Source organism: Saccopteryx bilineata, chromosome 4, assembly GCF_036850765.1.
Source record: "Saccopteryx bilineata isolate mSacBil1 chromosome 4, mSacBil1_pri_phased_curated, whole genome shotgun sequence".
In the NCBI taxonomy this organism is placed as follows: Eukaryota; Metazoa; Chordata; class Mammalia; order Chiroptera; family Emballonuridae; genus Saccopteryx; species Saccopteryx bilineata.
Window position 1 is genome coordinate 2,800,421 of NC_089493.1, and position 14,910 is coordinate 2,815,330.

Consider the following 14,910-nt stretch of genomic DNA (forward strand, 5'->3'; position numbering starts at 1 on the left):
AAACTTAAAAGGCATACTGCTAAGTGAAAAGAAACCAATCTGAAAAGTCTACAATACCTGTGATTCCAACGCTAAGACATTCTGAAACATGCCAAACAAGAGAGACATTTATCCTTTTGTGTGTGTGTGACAGAGACAGAGAGAGAGTCAGAAAGAGGGACAGATAGGGACAGACAGGAACGGAGAGAGATGAGAAGCATCAATTCTTCATTGCAGCACCTTAGCTGTTCATTGATTGCTTTCTCACAAGTGCCTTGACCAGAGGGCTCCAGCAGAGCGACTGACCGCTTGCTCAAGCCAGCGACCTTGGGCTCAAGCTGGTGACAAAGCAGATGAACCTGTGCTCAAGCTGGTGACCTCGGAGTTTCAAACCTGGGTCCTCTGCATCCCAGTCCGCTGCTCTATCCACTGCGCCATCGCCTGGTCAGGCAATAGAGACATTTAAAAGGTCGGTGGTTGCCAAGGATGGGGGATGAACAGGCACCGTAGAGGAATTTCTAGGGCAGCGAAGCTACTTTGTATAATACAATAATAAATGGTGAATACATGTCATCATTGCACATTTGTCCAAACCCACAGACTGTACAACACCAAGAGCGAACCCGCATCTCAGCTATGAACTTTAGTTATTAATAACGCATCCACACCGGTTCATCGGTTGTAACAAATGCAGCACACGAAAGCAAAATGTTAACAATAAGGGAGAATGCTGAAGGTGGGGGGCACACACGGCACTCTATATTTTCTGCTCAATTTTCCTGAAAACCTAAACTGCTCTAAAAAGTAGTCTATTAATAAAAAAAAGTTTTTAAGTCTGCTTCTGGCAGGAAAAAGCCTGGTGCAGGTGGCAGGATGGGGTTGGTCTGTGGCCCACTTACTTCAGGACACCCGGGCACGTGCCAGTGGGACCCGAGTCCTTGTGGTCCAGGCCCCGCACCCACCCTCAGCCTCGCCCAGCCACCTACCTCCCCGACGGCACCTGACGCGCCTGCGCGTGGGCCTCGGCCTGGGCCGGGGCCGAAACGTGGACTTCGGCAAGGGTGGCCGGATGGGTGGCACCAGGGTTCTCGTCCCTGGCCACCTCCACTGGGAAGGCGGGCGGCGAGCCCAGCAGCTCCACATCGGTCACCTTCTTGCCGATGGTGAACCAGTCGTTGATCTGCTCGACGGTGAGCTTGCGCAGCATGCTTGCAGACTGGAGTACTCACCACCTCAACCGCCCGACAGAGTGGTGGGAACTGGCGACGGAAGCCACGTGACACGAAGCCGCCTTGCCCTGTGACCCCGCCCCACTTCAAGCCCTCCAATCAGAGTGTGCCTTCGCCCTCATGGCCTGGCCCTCCTGCTGTTGGCTCCGCCCCTCCTGCCGTGGGCTAGGCCTGCCGGGAGATTGGTTCGCCGGCTCTCACGCAGCGACCTGCGCTCTCTAACTCAGAGCTTCGCAGGAAGCTCCCTCTGCGGTGCTGGGAATGAGCGAAATGTGACCCACAAGGACCCTCAGCCTGCTAGACAGGAGTGAGGCGTCAACGAACCAGGATATGCAAGACCCTGGCCTCTGGTTTCCACCCTCCCGCCGAGGGTTCATACGTGAGGCTTCAGGCCTAGGAGCCACAGCATTTATTGAGCACCTGCTGTGTGCGCCTGGCCTGTGCAGTGCCTGGGGTTACCATGGTGACGGAGTAGGGTGTGGGGGATTTGGAAAGCAATCCAGGGAAGGGATCTGTGGTTGTCTTGCAGAACTGAACAACTGGCTGCAAAACAGGGACACCTTGCACCTATTTTGAGGAAGAGGAGCAAGCAAAGAGAAGGTCAGGGAAGGCTTCTTGGGGCCCGGTGACATGTAAACGGACACCTGCAGGATAAAACCAGGCACAAATCAGACCGAAGATAACTAAGAGAGAGAGGATCTGCCGGGAAAGGAACACCCGGTGAAGGCCTGAAGGGTATGCAGCCCTCATGACTGAGTTGAGGAAAAAGTTCTGTGGGGGCAGAACGTAAACTGAAGTCTTCTTCTTCCTTCCTAAAGCTGCTTATCAGGTGCACTGCTCTCCCCACGGCTGGACAGGTGGTGAGAGGCACCGGTTTGGAGGTGGTTAGCAAACGGACCGTGGTTAAAACCCCAGAGCCGCCGAAACAGCCGGGTGAAGTAAGGTGGAGAACAGAACCCTAGGAAACAGCCTGACGGGAGGAGAATCCAACAAAGGTATACAAAGGAAGGAAGGCGCCAGCGAGAACCAGAAGTGACGTGACTGCCTGCCCACAGTCATACTGTCAGTGCCCCCCATGCACTGTCTGGCCCAGTGGGGGCTCTCAGGAAAGAGCCGTGTGAAACACTACGTACAGGGCGTCAAGATCATGGTGCTGACCAACAGTGTGAAGTCCGATCAGTTAAGGACTGGAATATGCCCCTCAAAATGCCCAAAGAAGAGGTCAGCTTGAGAAAGTGCAGAAGTCAGAATAGATGGGCTTGATCTATGTGTCTCAAAAAACAAAAACATAAAATGGAGCCCAGCATGGTACTGAGCTGGGAGTCCCAGGTCCAAATCCTGGCCACACCTCTAACTTCCATTATGAACTAACTCTGGGCCTTGTATTCTGATTATTCCAGATACTGCAGCCTCCAAAAGGTGCCCTGGCACATGTTTCTTGGCAGGGGAAAAGAATTGGTTTTTTAATAAAGAAGAAAACATGTCATCACAAAGTCCCTGGGACTCCTAGTATGTCATTGAGCATTGATTGGTTTGGGAAATCCTGCAACTTCACACTGTATGTGAAATCTAGCCCATATTCTAAATTTCACAAACTATTGAAACCAAGCAATTCTGGAACTCACAAACATTTGTGTTTCCTAGTATGTTACTGTTTCCACCTGCTATTATCTTTTGCTAATGTCACGTTGAATATGAATATGTTTTTAAATAGAAGTTGCTATTTTTCTAGAGGGTTCATTTCACACATTTTCTTGAGCACTTTTTCTGTGTTCTTTGATGCTTTGGGGCTACTATCTCCTTCAGTCCTCTTGACTTTTGAGTTTTTAGCTGTGGTTTAAGGACAGTATGTTCATGACTTTTCATTGTGGAAATTTGTTCTCATTTAACTTCCATTTTTCTTACTAAATACTAGTTAGCATCCTGTGTCATCACAGACTGACTGGCTTTGGGCTCCCTTCCTTTGGTTTAGTAGGCCTTGGTGCTCCATACCCCAGCTCATCTTGCATTCCTGTCTAAAATTCTGAGTTGAAAAGAGACAGCTTGACAATTGTCAATAGGCTGGTAGACATCTAGGCCAAAGCAGGTGGGAAGGCTGCTGAAGTAGGCCTTGGAGGTTTTGCATCTTTGCATTCCCAGAGCAGCAGGAGCTGCTGGGAAAACAGCTGACAGCAATTACAAGTGCTGTGGGTAGCACTCTCTTACAAGGAGAAGCCAAACTCAAAGTGCCTCCATGTCTTTGCTGACCTTCTCAACCACAAAATGCAGCATCTGCATTTTGACTAAATCTGCTGGGGTGGGGGGCTTTCTTGAAACATTGTTTTCTTAGAAGATGTGTTTTTCATAGGATGTGTTAGGTTTGCACCTAAAACATGAAAAATCTGTTAAGTCAAGTTTGAAGTTCAAAAGCTCTGTCTTAAAATAGTTCACAATGGGCCCTGGCCGGTTGGCTCAGCGGTAGAGCGTCGGCCTAGCGTGCAGAGGACCCAGGTTCGATTCCCGGCCAGGGCACACAGGAGAAGCGCCCATTTACTTCTCCACCCCTCCGCCGCACTTTCCTCTCTGTCTCTCTCTTCCCCTCCCGCAGCCAAGGCTCCATTGGAGCAAAGATGGCCCGGGCGCTGGGGATGGCTCTGTGGCCTCTGCCCCAGGTGCTAGAGTGGCTCTGGTCGCAACATGGCAACGCCCCCTGGTGGGCAGAGCGTAGCCCCTGGTGGGCGAGCCGGGTGGATCCCGATCGGGCGCATGCGGGAGTCTGTCAGACTGTCTCTCCCTGTTTCCAGCTTCAGAAAAATGAAAGAAAAAAAAAAAAAAAGTTCACAATGATGCTTCTCAGGTTCTCCTTAATGTTTCTTGTCCTCAGCAGTTTTTCTAACTTATTATAAGTCTCAACTATTCTTTTTCTAAGGCAGTGGCTCTCAAACTTGGTCCATGTCTCAGGATCCCTTTACACCAGTGGTCCCCAACCTTTTTTTGGGCCACGGACCGGTTTAATGTCAGAAAATATTTTAGGGTGGGATGGATAAATGTATCACGTGACTGAGACAAGCGTCAAGAGTGAGTCTTAGATGTAACAGGGAATCTGGTCATTTTTAAAAAATAAAACATCGTTCAGACTTAAATATAAATAAAATGGAAATAATGTAAGTTATTCTTTCTCTGTGGACTGGTACCAAATGGCCCACGGACCGGTACCGGTCCACAGCCTGGGGGTTAGGGACCACTGCTTTACACTCATAAAAATAATTGAAGAGTGTCTGATTGGGACATGGAGGACCCAGGTTCGAAACCCCGAGGTCGCCAGTTTGAGCGCGGGCTAATCTGGTTTGAGCAAGACTCACCAGCTTGAGCCCAAGGTCACTGGCTTGAGCAAGGGGTCACTGGGTCTTCTATAGCTCCCCCACCCCACCTCCAGTCACAGGCCAATCTATGAACAACTGTGGTGCCGCAACAAAGAATTGATGTTTCTCATCTCTCTCCCTTCCTGTCTGCCTGTCCTTATCCCTATCTGTCCCTCTCTCTGTCTCTCTCTGTTCCTGTCACAAAAAAAAAATAAAACAATTGAAGACCCAGCCTTGGCCAGTTACAGAGGCAGATTAAGGTTGGTTAGGACCTTGGGCACAGAAAAAAATATTGGGCCAGGCCCTGGCCGGTTGGCTCAGCTGTAGAGCGTCGGCCTAGCGTGCGGAGAACCCGGGTTCGATTCCCGGCCAGGGCACACAGGAGAAGCGCCCATTTGCTTCTCCACCCCTCAGCTGCGCCTTCCTCTCTGTCTCTCTCTTCCCCTCCCACAGCCGAGACTCCATTGGAGCAAAGATGGCCCGGGCGCTGGGGATGGCTCTGTGGCCTCTGCCTCAGGCGCTAGAGTGGCTCTGGTCGCAACATGGCGACGCCCAGGATGGGCAGAGCATCGCCCCCTGGTGGGCAGAGCGTCGCCCCTGGTGGGCGTACTGGGTGGATCCCGGTCGGGCGCATGCGGGAGTCTGTCTGACTGTCTCTCCCTGTTTCCAGCTTTAGAAAAATAAAATAATAAAAAACATATATATATATATATATATATATATATATATATATATATATTGGGCCCCTTACATTAGAAAAAAGTGTAAACTTGGGGTTTCACGGGGCCCTTCAGAAGTTGAGGCCCAGGGTGCGCGCCTGGTGCGCCCGCTGTTAAATTCACCTCTGGCCAGTTAGCTCAGTCAGTTACAGCATCATCCAAAAACACCAAGGCTGTAGGTTTGATCCCCGGTCAGAGTACATATGGGAAGCAGCCAATGAGTGCTCACCTAAGTAGTACAACAAATGAATGCTTCTCTCTCTCTCTCTCTCTCTCTCTCTCACTCCCTCTCTTGAAAATCAATCAAATAATAATAATAATAATTGGAGACCCTAGAAAGCTTTTGTTTATGTGAGTTATATCTACCTTTTTAGGGATTACAGCTGAAAAATGTAGATTTTTTTTACTTTTTATTTGTTTTACAATAATAAAACCACATGATATTAAAGAGAATATTTTTATGAAAAGTGCATATATATATATAGAGAGAGAGAGAGAGAGAGAGAGAGAGACAAGAAGGACGAGAGATGAGAAACATCAACTCATAATTATGGCACTTTAGTTGATCATTGATTGCTTTCTCATATGTGCCTTGAACTGCAGGGCTCCAGCTGAGCAAGTGACTCCTTGCTCAAACCAGAGACCTTGGGTTTCAGGACAGCGACCTTGGGACCCAAACCACCAAACTTAGGCTCAAGCCAACAACCTTGGGTTTCAGGCCAGCAACCTTTGGGCTCAAGCCAGAGACCATAGGATCATGTCAATGATCCCACACTCAAGCCAGCAACCCTGCACTCATGCTGGCGACCTCAGGATTTCAAACCTGAGACCTCCGCATCCCAGGTTCCACTGCACCACCACTGGTTAAGCGAAAGTAACTTTTTTTAATTTTTATTTTTCTGTGTGAGAAGAGTGACACTTTAACATTTTCAAAGATCTCTTAATGTCTGCCTGATTGGAAGACAGCTGGATTCTCTCATACCTGTCTCTATATTCATTCTCTCATGACACCACAAGTCACATAGCCTCAGGAAAACTCCATATACACTTATGAAAGAATTCAAGTGAAAATGACAACATCTTACCATTATTATGAAAATGGTTTTACCACCAAGGGACCTTGCGACCCCACCCCCTACCCACACTTTGAGACTCACTACCCTAAAATGGCAAGCCTTTCAAGTTTTGCATGCAGCTTCCCTCATCCCCATCCTTCCATCTGAGCTCATTTCTTTCTGCCTGAGTAACTAATGTTGACATTCTTTTCTTTCCCTTTTTTTTTTTTTTTTTTTTTTTAGTGAGAGAGAGAGAAACAGAGAGAGGGACAGACAGGCCGGAAAGGAGAGAGATAAGAAGCATCAGTTCTTCATTGTGGCACCTTAGTTGTTCATTGATTGCTTTTCATATGTGCTTTGATTGGGGGGGGGGACTCCAGAAGAACAAGTGACCTCTTGCTCAAGCCAGCGACCTTGGACTCAAGCAAGTGACCTTGGGCTTCAGGCCAGCGACCTTTGGGCTCAAGCCAGCAACCATGGGGTCATTCTATGAGTCCACGCTCAAGTCTGCGACCCCGTGCTTCAAGCTGATGAGCCTGTGCTCAAGCCAGTGATCTTGGGGTTTCAAACCTGGGTCTCGCCTGACCAGGCGGTGGCACAGTACATAGAGCGTCGGACTGGGATGTGGAGGACCCAGGTTCGAGACCCTGAGATCACCAGCTTGAGTGCAGGCTCATCTGGTTTGAGTGGGTCTCACCAGCTTGAGCCCAAGGTCGCTGGCTTGAGCAAGGGGTCACTCGGCCTGCTGTAGCAGCTCCCCCCCGCCCAAGGCACATATGAGAAATCAATCAATGAACAACTAAGGAACCGCATGAAGAATTGATGCTTCTCATCTCTCTCTCTTCCTGTCTGTCTGTCCTTATCTGTCCCTCTCTCTGACTCTGTCTCTGCCACAAAAAAAAAAAAAAAAAAAAGAACACCTGGGTCTCTGCATCCCAAGCCAATGCTCTATTCCCTGTTTTAGTCTGAAATGTCATTTCATCTTGTTCACTGAATGTTCATTTCCTTATGCACTGAAGTCTAGATTGGCAGTTACTTTAAGATTCTCTGTTTTCTTTGGTTCTCTATGGTTTTATTTTAAGGTTTCAGGTTATTCATTTATTTTCATTTACCTGCCTGCTTGGTCTCCATAAGGCTTTTTGAATCTGTGGTATGATTTTTCTTTCAGCATGTTTGGAAAATTCTTAGCCAGCCATTTTCTACTACCTCTGTCTGCCTCGTCTCTGATTTTCTTCTAAAATGCTAATTACACACGCGATGGACTTTCTTGATGTATATCCTCTCGGATATTGTCTCTGTTTCTGAATACCTTCTTCTAACCTCTCTTCTAATTCAACTATCTAATCTGCTGCTAAACACATCTAATTTCTATTGGGCTCCGTTTTAAGTCGGCTGAGTGATTTCCTTTTGTCCTTTCCGTCACAGTTGTTTTTCCTGAAATGTTCAGTCTTGTTTTTATTTCCTTGCGCATAGTGGTGAACATGGTTGTTTTGAAAGCCGATGTCTGTTAGGCTCAGTGTCTAAAGTCCCTGTGGAAGTCTTTCCAGTGGCGACTGAGCAGAATTACTGTGCACAGAATAGATGCATAAAAATATGCAAAACAAAAAAATGTTAACAATACAAAGAGAAATGGCAAGAAAACCACAAGGACGGGGGACTCGACTTCATGAGCTTTAACATAGCAAGTAAAGACGGTCCCTTTTTCAGGTGGATCAACTCGACTGCTTTGTCCAGGTCCTTCCCGGTTTCAGCACTCAAAAGTCCCAAGTCCGGGACAAATGCCGACAGTTAGTCACCGTTCTAGGGCGCGCGCACACACACCCTAGCCCCGCGCCCAGCCCTCCGGCTCCAAGCCTGCGGCATCCGGGCGGCCGCTGGGGGCGCTGTGGTGCACAGGCGCGGCCTGGGAAGCGCTCTGGCTTGGGGGCGCCGCTGCTCCTTCCGCCTTCCCAGCAGGCTCTGCGCGGCGCCTGCGCATTCGGTGACCTTCCCGAGACGTTACTTGTGCGGGTTGGGGCGGCCTGAGCCATAGATCCTACGGCGCGGTGAGTGCGCGGACCCGGGTCCGGTTCTTGACGCGGGAGAGCCGGGACAATGGAGGACGGGACGGTGGCCGGTGGAGGCCCGGGGACTGGATGTGCCCGCGGAGGGAGCCGGCGACGACCGAGACCCCGCAGCCCCAGCCTCACCGCAGTCCCACCTCAAGCTCCTCTGACCTTGGGGCCCAGCCCCATCTCTGGCGACCCTTTCCGTCCCGGGGTTGGGGCTAGTGCGAGGCACTCGGCCCTCGGCTGTGCGGATTCAGCCTCGGAGCAGAGGTCACGCCGCGGGCCGGCGGTGGAGCCCGAGTCCTTACCGCCTTTAGGTCCTTCTTCCCCGTGTCCCTTCGGTTCCCGCCACCTGCTTGTCTCCAGGCTATACCGTGCGTGTGACATGGGGTGGGGAAAACAGGACCCACACAGGGTCAGAAGCGATGACTGAAATTGTAAAGGAACTCAGCCTGTGAGCCCCGACCTGGGGTTCCGCGGGTCAGACGTCTCCTCTGGTCCACAAGGTCAGGGGATGGTTTGCTGTTCGTTTGCCAAAGCCATTTCAGACTTAAAGGGACATGGTGGACACCCATTTGACTTTTGAGCAGGATGGGCCTTTGAAGGAACGATGCTTGTAAAACCCTCACACAGAGCTGGGAAATGTGGGTGGGCGGAGTGGGCTCGGGCAGAGAAAAGGGGGGGGGGGGTTCACGTTATTAGATGTTGAGAACATGTCACTTGTCCAGCCCTGTATGGCAGTTTGGTTAAAAGAAAAGTCGGGAGGAAAGGTGAATATTCCAGTATACTAATAGCAGACCAGGATAGTTGGAGTGGAGGAGACAGTGCCTGGGCCCTGAGCAAAATCCTGTTTCTTTGGTTCCTGCTTCTCTGTCTCCTTGGCACCCTCCCAATCCTCCTCTGACCCCCACCTGACCTGTCAAGAGCATCTTCTTTAGACCTCCCTGTTGGAATCAGTTATGTTGCTGTCATGAACGTTTGTAGCCTTTATTTCACTATATCTCTGACCATTTACTGAGTTCTTACTCCACTCCCATGCACTAGGCTGGGTTTTGGGTCTCAGATTGCACTGAGCGCCCTGTGAGGCAGGAGGAGATATCCCTGTTTCACAGAAAGGGAACTCTGAAACGACAGCTTCAGGGACTTGCCAAGGTCGGAAACAGAGAGCAGGCAGGGCTGGTTCCCGCAGAACCCAGGATTCCAGGCTTCTGATCCCTTGGTTCTCTGGTGCACCTTCCTTCCCACCCATTGCTGGGTGCAGAGAGGAGAGGTGTTCACTCGGTGCCTCTGGACTCTGCCTGTTGGGGCTTCCAGCGGCCTCCTTCGGGTCCTGTTTGGATCCTCTCAAGTGTTCCTTAGGTTGTTGGTTTCTTGGAGTCTCATGCTGACAGAGCGTCTCAGTACAGCCTGGGGACAGGAAGTGTGAGAGCTTCCAGGAGGAGGACACAGCCACATCCTCCAAAGATCAAGCTTTAGGCTGAGTAAGTTCTCTCCTGGGAAGAAGTGGAAGCCAGGCATGGCGGCAGATTCTCATAATAATGAGGTGATCACAGGCAGCTTTCTCCAAGTACCCACCTGTAGGACTTGGGGAGTAGTGCAGCAGATAAAATGTGGAAAGCACTTCGTGAATGCTGTTAAATTTGAAGTACATTCTAAAAGCTGAACTCTTGCCTGGCCTGTGGTTGCACAGTGGTTAGAGCATTGACCTGAAATGCTGAGGTTGCCAGTTTGAAACCCTGGGCTTGCCTGATCAAGGCACATATGACAAGCAAGTAACAACTAAAGTCGAGCAACTATGAGTTGATATTTTTCACTCCCCCAACCTCTCCTCTCTGTAAATTCAATAAGTAAAATCTTTTTTAAAATAAAATGTTGAACTCCTTACCATGGCATGAAGGCCCTGAATGACTGGCCCATCTTGCCTTTTATAGTCCAGCCATGATCTTTTATATAACAAGCACTCAGTATAGGACACTGTACACTAAATATATACCTGACGCAGAGTAACTCTTCTTCATAACAACCCTTTGAGGTGGGTGCTGTCTTTATGCCTGCTTTACAGACGAGGAAACTGAAGCCGTTGCACTTAGCTGGAAAAGTGGCAGAGCCAGGCCTGACCAGGCGGTGGCGCAATGGATAGAGCGGCAGACTGGGATGCAGAAGACCTAGGTTCGAGACCCTAAGGTCGCCAGCTTGAGTGTGGGCTCATCTGGTTTGAGCAAAGCTCACCAGCTTGGACCCAAGGTCTCTGGCTAGAGCAAGGGGTTACTCGGTCTGCTGAAGGCCCACGGTCAAGGCACATATGAAGAAGCCATCAATGAACAACTAAGGTGTCAAAATTAAAAATTGATGATTGATGCTTCTGGTCTCTCTCCTGTCTGTCTGTCCCTATCTGTCCCTCTCTCTGACTCTATCTCTGTCCCTGTATAAAAAAAAATAAAAATAAAAGTGGCAGAGCCATCGCAGTGGATAAAGCATCGATCTGGAATGCTGAGGTCGCCAGTTCAAAACCCTGGGCTTGCCCTGGTCAAGGCACATATGAGAGTTGATGCTTCCTGCTCCTCCCCCCTTTCTCTCTCTCTCTCTCTCCTCTAAAATGAATGAATGAATTAATCAATTTTTAAAAAGTGGCAGAGCCAGGATTTAAATCTGGGCAGCCACAGAGGTCTTCTTCACAGTCCTCCCCACTCCAAGTTCATTCGGACCTCAGTGTCTTGGTGCATACACTGCCACCTAGTTGCTCAGTGCACGTTTGCTGAACAGTGATCACATGGTTCAGGTTGCCGTGGTGGAAGATGAGAGAAAAGAGACACAGTTCTGGGAAGTGTGAGTGGGAAAGTGGAAGGACATCAGAGGGGGAATGAGGCTGTATCCCCAAATGAAGCCAAGCAGTGTTTTCAAGTAAAATGGGAAGGACTAGGTCTAGTGGTGCCTGACAGTGGTTTGAAGGACTATAGGCAAAAAAAACACATGTTGCAAAGCTCATTAAAATGAAAGTGAGGGTGTCTAATAAATTATGGACATCATCAAAAGCGTTACTTTGAGACCTGAACATAAAAGCAAACTGTGGAAGTTCAGAAGTTGATGGCTTTTACCGATCAAATATAGTAGTTGGTTAAATATTTTTATTCATGAAATAAGCTGTGCCATGATTGCAGCTCTTGGGAAATAATTTTGTCGTCTTAAGCTGTCGGCTTTGTATTTAGCGTTAGACTTCAAGACTGAGCCACATGTAAAACTTTACAACTACTGTTAACACTGTATTATGATGTATGGTTGAAATTTGCTAAGAGAATAGAAATTAAAAGTTCTTATCAAAAACAAAAAAGAGGCCCTGGCCGGTTGGCTCAGTGGTAGAGCGTCGGCCTGGCGTGCGGAAGTCCCGGGTTTGATTCCCGGCCAGGGCACACAGGAGAAGCACCCATTTGCTTCTCCACCCCCACCCCCTCCTTCCTCTCTGTCTCTCTCTTCCCCTCCTGCAGCCAAGGCTCCATTGGAGCAAAGATGGCCCGGGCACTGGGGATGGCTCCTTGGCCTTTGCCCCAGGCGCTAGAGTGGCCCTGGTCGCAACAGAGCATCGCCCCCTGGTGGGCGTGCCGGGTGGATCCCTGTCGGGCGCATGCGGGAGTCTGACTGCCTCCCCCTTTCCAGCTTCAGAAAGATTAAAAAAAAAAAAAGATGTGGGGTGGTGGATGTGTTACTTAACTATGTGGGGGACATAATATCTCACCATTTTATATGTCAGGGAAACATTGATACAGCTGACCACTGTGTGCTGCAGCCTGGTGTTAGTCTCCCAGGAGGTCTGTGCGTAGCCCATGTTCCTTTTTTTTTTTTTTTTTTTTCTTTCCTTAGATGAGAAGCGCGGAGACAGACAATCTCCCACATGTGCCCGACCGGGATCCACCCAGCATGCCCACCAGGGGGCGATGCTCTGCCCATCTGGGGTGTTGCTCTGTTATGGCTGGAGCCATTCTAGCACCTGAGGCCGAGGCCATGGAGCCGTCCATCCTCAGCACCTGGGCCAACTTTGCTTCAATGGAGCCTCGGCTGCGGGAGGGGAAGAGAGAGACAGAGAGGAAGGAGAGGGGGAGGGTTGGAGAAGCAGATGGGCGCTTCTCCTGTGTGCCCTGGCTGGGAATCTAATGGGGGACTTCCACAGGCCAGGCTGGAGCTCTACCACTGAGTCAACCGGCCAGGGCCTGGGCTGTGTTCTTTTTCAGTTTTTGTTTTTTTTTTTCTTCTTTTCATTCTTTTTCCGAAGCTGGAAACAGGGAGAGACAGTCAGACAGACTCCCGCATGCGCCCGACCGGGATCCACCCGGCACACCCACCAGGGGCAACGCTCTGCCCACCAGGGGGCGATGCTCTGCCCATCCTGGGCGTCGCCATGTTGCGACCAGAGCCACTCTAGCACCTGGGGCAGAGGCCAAGGAGCCATCCCCAGCGCCCGGGCCATCCTTGCTCCAATGGAGCCTTGGCTGCGGGAGGGGAAGAGAGAGACAGAGAGGAAAGTGCAGCGGAGGGGTGGAGAAGCAAATGGGCGCTTCTCCTGTGTGCCCTGGCCGGGAATCGAACCCGGGTCCTCCGCATCTTTTTCAGTTTTAAATGCCAACAGTTCCTGCATGATGCTGCAAACATGGCTAGTTCTCATTTTAAAAGTTTGTAAAAGTAGTATGTGATATGCTGAGGGGCATACTGTTAATGGAGGGTGGCCTTGGGGGACATTCGATGACTCCGCAGGACGGCACAAGCGTGACAGGTGACCGACTGAGTGCCGCAGTGGCCAAGGCTGGGCCATTGAGGGGAAAGGAGCTAGAAGAGCCAACAGCAGCCCCCCCCCACCCCCCATGTGGGTGCCATGGGGTGGGCTGGGCGTCTGGCATCGGAGCACATCCCTGATGAGTAGTTGTAGGAAATAGGGTAAACTTACTGAGTAGGTAACAGTTGCTTGTCAGTTGATTTAAAGTCATAGTCCTATTCCTACTTATCTCTGCGTTCCTTTCCAGATGTTTCAGAGCCTCATGAAAAATGTCTGGACCCCCATGAAGCCCTACTACACCCAGGTTTACCAGGAGATCTGGGTCGGAATGGGGCTGATGACCTTGATCATTTACAAAATCCGGAGCGCTGGTAGGTAGGCTTTCATGCTTGATTCGTTAAAGGTCAGGAAGAGAATTACTTTCTAAAGGAATCGCAGTCCACATTGTAAAGGACCGTGGTACTTTTATCTAGGAGTGACCGTCAGGATGCCTGATGTCCCTGCACATGTGGCAGGGACATGTCAGCCAGGGGATGTTTGGGGGCTGCTGGGAAATTTGAATAAGACCTGGATATCAGGGAACTCTCTTGGATATGCAGTGGTATTTTAAATGCACAGGACATAGCCTCAGGAGTTTGTTGTTGTTTTTGCTGTTTGTTTCTAATTGATTGGTTTAAGAGGGAGGGAGGGAGGGAGGAAAGGAGGGAGGGAGGGAGGGAGGGAGGGAAGGGGAAATTGTTCATTTACTATTCCATTCCACTTAGTTGTGCATTCCTTTGTTGCTTCCTGTATGTGTCCTTCCAGGGGTTGAACCCACAACCTTGCTGTTTTGGGAGGATGCTCTAACCAACTGTGCTGACCTGTCAGGGCTGAGATATCCTTAGTTGGGGTTTTTTTTTTGGGGGGGGGGTTGTTTTTTTTTGAGATATCCTTAGTTTTAAGAAACGCAGTCTTGCCTGACCTGTGGTGGTGCAGTGGGTAAAGTGTTAACCTGGAAGGCTGCGGTTGCTGGTTTGAAACTCCAGGCTTGCCTGGTCAAGACACAGACAGGAAGCAACTACTAGGAGTTGACAGTTCCTGCTCCTTCCCCACCTCCTCTCTCTAAAATCAATAAACAAAATCTTAAAAAAAAGAAATGCAGACTAAACTATTTGGGGAGTAAAGTCATGGTATATTGTGTTTTATGTTTCTTTTCCATTGTTCTGAGTGTTTGAAGTATTTTCACACTACAAGTTATGGCAGGGTAACCATCTGGTTCTCAGTGGAGCAGAGGTGGGACCTAAATCATGTATTAATAAACGATTGGTTAAAAGAGGAAAGGGGCCCTGGCCGGGAGGCTCGGTGGGAGCACCATCCCAACGTGCCGAAGTTGTGGGTTTGATCCCCTGTTGGCCCGTACAAGAAACAACCAATGAGTGTATAAGTGGGACAACAAATCGATGTTTCTCTCTCCTCCCCTCCTCTTTCTCCTTCTCTAAAAATCAATAAATTAGGCCCTGGCCGTTTGGCTCAGCGGTAGAGCGTCGGCCTAGCGTGCGGAGGACCCGGGTTCGATTCCCGGCCAGGGCACATAGGAGAAGCGCCCATTTGCTTCTCCACCCCTCCGCCGCGCCTTCCTCTCTGTCTCTCTCTTCCCCTCCCGCAGCCAGGGCTCCATTGGAGCAAAGATGGCCCGGGCGCTGGGGATGGCTCTGTGGCCTCTGCCCCAGGCGCTAGAGTGGCTCTGGTCGCAACATGGCGACACCCAGGAGGGTCGCAACATGGCGACGCCCAGGAT

At 50.0% G+C, this 14,910-nt stretch overlaps 1 long non-coding RNA gene across 1 annotated transcript; it reads left to right on the forward strand.

Annotated features, from left to right (window-relative positions):
- The first annotated feature begins 8,244 nt into the window (after positions 1–8,244).
- On the forward strand, positions 8,245–13,507 carry LOC136335830 (uncharacterized). The gene is made up of 2 exons (XR_010731317.1): positions 8,245–8,368; positions 13,381–13,507. It is a non-coding gene; the product is annotated as an uncharacterized lncRNA (long non-coding RNA).
- Positions 13,508–14,910: the final 1,403 nt, after the last annotated feature.